Source organism: Pongo pygmaeus, chromosome 3, assembly GCF_028885625.2.
Source record: "Pongo pygmaeus isolate AG05252 chromosome 3, NHGRI_mPonPyg2-v2.0_pri, whole genome shotgun sequence".
NCBI classification, from domain to species: domain Eukaryota; kingdom Metazoa; phylum Chordata; class Mammalia; order Primates; family Hominidae; genus Pongo; species Pongo pygmaeus.
Window position 1 is genome coordinate 137,069,709 of NC_072376.2, and position 6,608 is coordinate 137,076,316.

Sequence of the window (6,608 nt, forward strand, 5' to 3'; positions counted from 1 at the left end):
AGGATTACAGGCATGAGCCACCACGCCTGGGCAGCATGGTGAAACCCCTTCTCTACTAAAAATACAAAAACATTAGCTGGGCGTGGTGGCAGGTGCCTGTAATCCCAGCTACTTGGGAGGCTGAGATGAAGTCTGCTCCTGTCCCCCAGGCTGGAGTGCTATCTCATCTCACTGCAACCTTGGCCTCCTAGGTCCAAGCAATTCTCCTGCCTCAGCCTCCCGAGTAGCTGGGACTACAGGCATGTGCCACCGCGCCCGGCTATATATATATATATATATATATATATATATAATTTTTTTTTTTTTTACTACTGGGGCAGGCGGGTTTTATTCCAGGTGCTGGAGAGCTGTGGGCCCCACTCCTCCCCTAGAATGCCACTGGGGTGAGGGGCTGAGCCCCGGCAGGGGTGAGAGCTCAGAGCAGGAAGGGGATGATGGGCATGTGCAGGGGCGTGTAGTCCCGGAACTCCTTTAGGTAGCTGCGGTACTTGCCCTTGGCCCAGATGGTCATCTGGGTGAAGCCCAGCAGGGAGAACAGGGCCACTGGGAGACACTGTGTCATGATGGCAAAACCGATCCAGGACCCCACCTGGTAGGTGTAGTTGGGGCAGGACACCAGCAGGAAGAGGCATGTGAAAGGGTTCTTGGTGAGGTACGGGATCTCCCGGGTCTTGGACCCAGCGGGCCACAGGTCCTGCAGGGCCATGTGGATGGAGAAGTTGCCAAGCGCAGGCAGATCACAAAGATGGCGAGTGCCAGTTTCACCTGCTGAGCTCCGTAAGGCGGGGGTGTATAGAGAGGGTGGTTGATGTAATAGGCCATCCACCTGGTGAAGCCCCAGTAGTAGGTGCAGTTCTTTTTTTAATCAGGTTTACTTTTTTTAAATTATTATTATTATACTCTAAGTTTTAGGGTACATATGCACAATGTGCAGGTTAGTTACATATGTATACATGTGCCATGCTGGTGTGCTGCACCCATTAACTCGTCATTTAGCATTAGGTATATCTCCTAATGCTATCCCTCCCCCCTCCCCCCACCCCACAACAGTCCCCAGAGTGTGATGTTCCCCTTCCTGTGTCCATGTGTTCTCATTGTTCAATTCCCACCTATGAGTGAGAACATGCGGTGTTTGGTATTTTGTCCTTGCAGTAGTTTAGTGAGAATGATGATTTCCAATTTCATCCATGTCCCTACAAAGGACATGAACTCATCATTTTTTATGGCTGCATAGTATTCCATGGTGTATATGTGCCACATTTTCTTAATCCAGTCTATCATTGTTGGACATCTGGGTTGGTTCCAAGTCTTTGCTATTGTGAATAGTACCACAATAAACATACGTGTGCATGTGTCTTTATAGCAGCATGATTTATAGTCCTTTGGGTATATATCCAGTAATGAGATGGCTGGGTCAAATGGTATTTCTAGTTCTAGGTCCCTGAGGAATCGCCACAATGACTTCCACAATGGTTGAACTAGTTTACGGTCCCACCAACAGTGTCAAAGTGTTCCTATTTCTTCACATCCTCTCCAGCACCTGTTGTTTCCTGACTTTTTAATGATTGCCATTCTAACTGGTGTGAAATGGTATCTCATTGTGGTTTTGATTTGCATTTCTCTGATGGCCAGTGATGATGAGCATTTTTTCATGTGTCTTTTGGCTGCACAAATGTCTTCTTTTGAGAAGTGTCTGTTCATATACTTTGCCCCTTTTCGATGGGGTTGTTTTTTTCTTGTAAATTTGTTTGAGTTCATTGTAGATTCTGGATATTAGCCCTTTGTCAGATGAGTAGGTTGTGAAAATTTTCTCCCATTTTGTAGATTGCCTGTTCACTCTGATGGTAGTTTCTTTTGCTGTGCAGAAGCTCTTTAGTTTAATTAGATCGCATTTGTCAATTTTGGCTTTTGTTGCCATTGCTTTTGGTGTTTTAGACATGAAGTCCTTGCCCATGCCTATGTCCTGAATGGTAATGCCTAGTTTTCTTCTAGGGTTTTTATGGTTTTAGGTCTAACGTTTAAGTCTTTAATCCATCTTGAATTAATTTTTGTATAAGGTGTAAGGAAGGGATCCAGTTTCAGCTTTCTACATATGGCTAGCCAGTTTTCCCAGCACCATTTATTAAATAGGGAATCCTTTCCTCATTGCTTGTTTTTCTCAGGTTTATCAAAGATCAGATAGTTGTAGATATGTGGCATTATTTCTGAGGGCTCTATTCTGTTCCATTGATCTATATCTCTGTTTTGGTACCAGTACCATGCCGTTTTGGTTACTGTAGCCTTGTAGTATAGTTTGAAGTCAGGTAGCGTGATGCCTCCAGCTTTGTTGTTTTGGCTTAGGATTGACTTGGCAATGTGGGCTCTTTTTTGGTTCCATATGAACTTTAAAGTAGTTTTTTCCAATTCTGTGAAGAAAGTCATTGGTAGCTTGAAGGGGGTGGCATTGAATCTATAAATTACCTTTGGCAGTATGGCCATTTTCACAATATTAATTCTTCCTACCCATGAGCATGGAATGCTCTTCTGTTTGTTTGTATCCTCTTTTATTTCCTTGAGCAGTGGTTTGTAGTTCTCCTTGAAGAGGTCCTTCATGTCCCTTGTAGGTTGGATTCCTAAGTATTTTATTCTCTTTGAAGCAATTGTGAATGGGAGTTCACTCATGATTTGGCTCTCTGTTTATCTGTTATTGGTGTATAAGAATGCTTGTGATTTCTGTACATTGATTTTGTATCCTGAGACTTTGCTGAAGTTGCCTATCAGCTTAAGGAGATTTTGGGCTGACACAATGGGGTTTTCTAGATATACAATCATGTCATCTGCAAACAAAGACAATTTGACTTCCTCTTTTCCTAATTGAATACCTTTTATTTCTTTCTCCTGCCTAATTGCCCTAGCCAGAACTTCCAGCACTATGTTGAATAGGAGTGGTGAGAGAGGGCATCCCTGTCTTGTGCCAGTTTTCAAAGCGAATGCTTCCAGTTTTTGCCCATTCAGTATGATATTGGCTGTGGGTTTGTCATAGATAGCTCTTATTATGTTGAGATACGTCCCATCAATACCTAATTTATTGAGAGTTTTTAGCATGAAGTGTTGTTGAATTTTGTCAAAGGCCTTTTCTGCATCTATTGAGATAATCATGTGGTTTTTGTCTTTGGTTCTGTTTATATGCTGGATTACATTTATTGATTTTCATATATTGAACCAGCCTTGCATCCCAGGGATGAAGCCCGCTTGATCATGGTGGATAAGCTTTTTGATGTGCTGCTGGATTCGGTTTGCCAGTATTTTATTGAGGATTTTTGCATCAATGTTCATCAAGGATATTGGTCTAAAATTCTCTTTTTTTGTGTGTCTCTGCCAGGCTTTGGTATCAGGATGTTGCTGGCCTCATAAAATGAGTTAGGGAGGATTCCCTCTTTTTCTATTGATTGGAATAGCTTCAGAAGGAACGGTACCAGTTCCTTTTTGTACCTCTGGTAGAATTCGGCTGTGAATCCATCTGGTCCTGGACTCTTTTTGGCTGGTAAGCTATTGATTATTGCCACAATTTCAGATCCTGTTATTGGTCTATTCAGAGATTCAACTTCTTCCTGGTTTAGTCTTGGGAGGGTGTATGTGTTGAGGAATTTATCCATTTCTTCTAGATTTTCTAGTTTATTTGCGTAGAGGTGTTTGTAGTATTCTCTTATGGTAGTTTGTATTTCTGTGGGATTGGTGGTGATATTCTCTTTATCATTTTTTATTGCGTCTATTTGATTCTTCTCTCTTTTTTTCTTTATTAGTCTTGCTAGCGGTCTATCAATTTTGTTGATCCTTTTGAAAAACCAGCTCCTGGATTCATTTATTTTTTGAAGGGTTTTTTGTGTCTCTATTTCCTTCAGTTCTGCTCTGATTTTAGTTATTTCTTGCCTTCTGCTAGTTTTTGAATGTGTTTGTTCTTGCTTTTCTAGTTCTTTTAATTGTGATGTTAGGGTGTCAATTTTGGATCTTTCCTGCTTTCTCTTGTGGGCATTTAGTGCTATAAATTTCCCTCTACACACTGCTTTGAATGTGTCCCAGAGATTCTGGTATGTTGTGTCTTTGTTCTCGTTGGTTTCAAAGAACGTCTTCATTTCTGCCTTCATTTTGTTATGTACCCAGTAGTCATTTAGGAGCAGGTTGTTCAGTTTCCATGTAGTTGAGTGGTTTTGAGTGAGTTTCTTAATCCTGAGTTCTAGTTTGATTGCACTGTGGTCTGAGAGACAGTTTGTTATAATTTCTGTTCTTTTACATTTGCTGAGGAGAGCTTTACTTCCAACTATGTGGTCAATTTTGGAATAGGTGTGGTGTGGTGCTGAAAAAATGTATATTCTGTTGATTTGGGGTGGAGAGTTCTGTAGATGTCTACTAGGTCTGCTTGGTGCAGAGCTGAGTTCAATTCCTGGGTATGCTTGTTAACTTTCTGTCTCATTGATCTGTCTAATATTGACAGTGGGGTGTTAAAGTCTCCCATTATTATTGTGTGGGAGTCTAAGTCTCTTTGTAGGTCACTCAGGACTTGCTTTATGAATCTGGGTGCTCCTGTATTGGGTGCATATATATTTAGGATAGTTAGCTCTTCTTGTTGAATTGATCCCTTTACCATTATGTAATGGCCTTCTTTGTCTCTTTTGATCTTTGTTGGTTTAAAGTCTGTTTTATCAGAGACTAGGATTGCAACCCCTGCCTTTTTTTGTTTTCCATTTGCTTGGTAGATCTTTCTCCATCCTTTTATTTTGAGCCTATGTGTGTCTCTGCATGTGAGATGGGTTTCCTGAATACAGCACACTGATGGGTTTTGACTCTTGATCCAATTTGCCAGTCTGTGTCTTTTAATTGGGGCATTTAGTCCATTTACATTTAAAGTTAATATTTTTATGTGTGAATTTGATCCTGTCATTATGATGTTAGCTGGTTATTTTGCTCGTTAGTTGATGCAGTTTCTTCCTAGTCTTGATGGTCTTTACATTTTGGCATGATTTTGCAGTGGCTGGTACTGGTTGTGCCTTTCCATGTTTAGTGCCTCCTTCAAGAGCTCTTTTAGGGCAGGCCTGGTGGTGACAAAATCTCTCAGCATTTGCTTGTCTGTAAAGTATTTTATTTCTCCTTCACTTATGAAGCTTAGTTTGGCTGGATATGAAATTCTGGGTTGAAAATTATTTTCTTTAAGAATGTTGGATATTGGTCCCCACTCTCTTCTGGCCTGTGGAGTTTCTGCCGAGAGATCCGCTGTTAGTCTGATGGGCTTCCCTTTGTGGGTAACCCCACCTTTCTCTCTGGCTGCCCTTAACATTTTTTCCTTCATTTCAACTTTGGTGAATCTGACAATTATGTGTCTTGGAGTTGCTCTTCTCGAGGAGTATCTTTGTGGCATTCTCTGTGTTTCCTGAATCTGAATGTTGGCCTGCCTTGCTAGATTGGGGAAGTTCTCCTGGATAATATCCTGCAGAGTGTTTTCCAACTTGGTTCCATTCTCTCCGTCACTTTCAGGTACACCAATCAGACGCAGATTTGGTCTTTTGACATAGTCCCATATTTCTTGGAGGCTTTGTTCATTTCTTTTTATTCTTTTTTCTCTAAACTTCCCTTCTCACTTGGTTTCATTCATTTCATCTTGCATCACTGATACCCTTTCTTCCAGTTGATCACATCAGCTCCTGAGGCCTCTGCATTCTTCGCGTAGTTGTCGAGCCTTGGCTTTCAGCTCCATCAGCTCCTTTAAGCACTTCTCTGCATTGATTATTCTAGTTATACATTCATCTAAATTTTTTTCAAAGTTTTCAACTTCTTTGCCTTTGGTTTGAATTTCCTCCTGTAGCTCGGAGTAGTTTGATCATCTGAAGCCTTTTTTGAAGATGTTGTGCAAAGGTACGGTACCATGGGAGAAGCGGGGCATGAAGAACGTCTCCAGCAGGTGCTTGACGTTGTGGAATGAGTGACAGATGCAGGCGATGTGCACCACCGAATCCCGACTGGATGTGAAGTCATATTTGTGGCCATAGATGAAGGGCACTCGTAGAAGAGCAAGTAGATGAAAAGACGCCCCCCGTACTCTGTTAGGAAGACCGTCACCCAGCTGATCTGGGCCCCCAGGCCCTGGAAGTAGAGTGTGGCCATGGCGCCCACGGGCAGCTTTTGCAGAACATCCTCATCCTTCAGGGACTTGCCCTTGGGGTCCAGGTGGAGGCACTGGTGGGCAGGGTCCCACTGCAGAGGGGTCTTGGTGAAGAGGTTCTTGAGCTCCACAGTGGTGGTGTGGGGCTCCACCTTGTCCAGGAAACACAGCTTCTCCCTTGTCTTTGCATCCAGAATCTCCACCTCTTAGTGCTTCATGGCTGTCTCCCACGGCGGCTACTGCTCCATGGCTGCTGCTGCCTAATTGCGCAGCACAGCACAGGGCCCCACCATTCGGGGTCCCTGACTTCCCGCAACACTATATACCAAGTGGCATTATGTGATCTTCTTTACAGAGGTCCCAAAACAATATTGCCTTATATATTTGGCCTTTTGATAGTTTACTTGCACTTTCTTAAATTTTTTTTTTTGCCATCTCAGGATTAACTTTATATTCAGAAAAATGCTGAAAATTT

The 6,608-nt window shown here is 42.4% G+C and overlaps 1 pseudogene; it reads right to left on the bottom strand.

Moving 5' to 3' along the window:
- Positions 1-391: 391 nt before the first annotated feature.
- On the bottom strand, positions 392-6,351 carry LOC129035009 (very-long-chain enoyl-CoA reductase-like; annotated as a pseudogene).
- Positions 6,352-6,608: the final 257 nt, after the last annotated feature.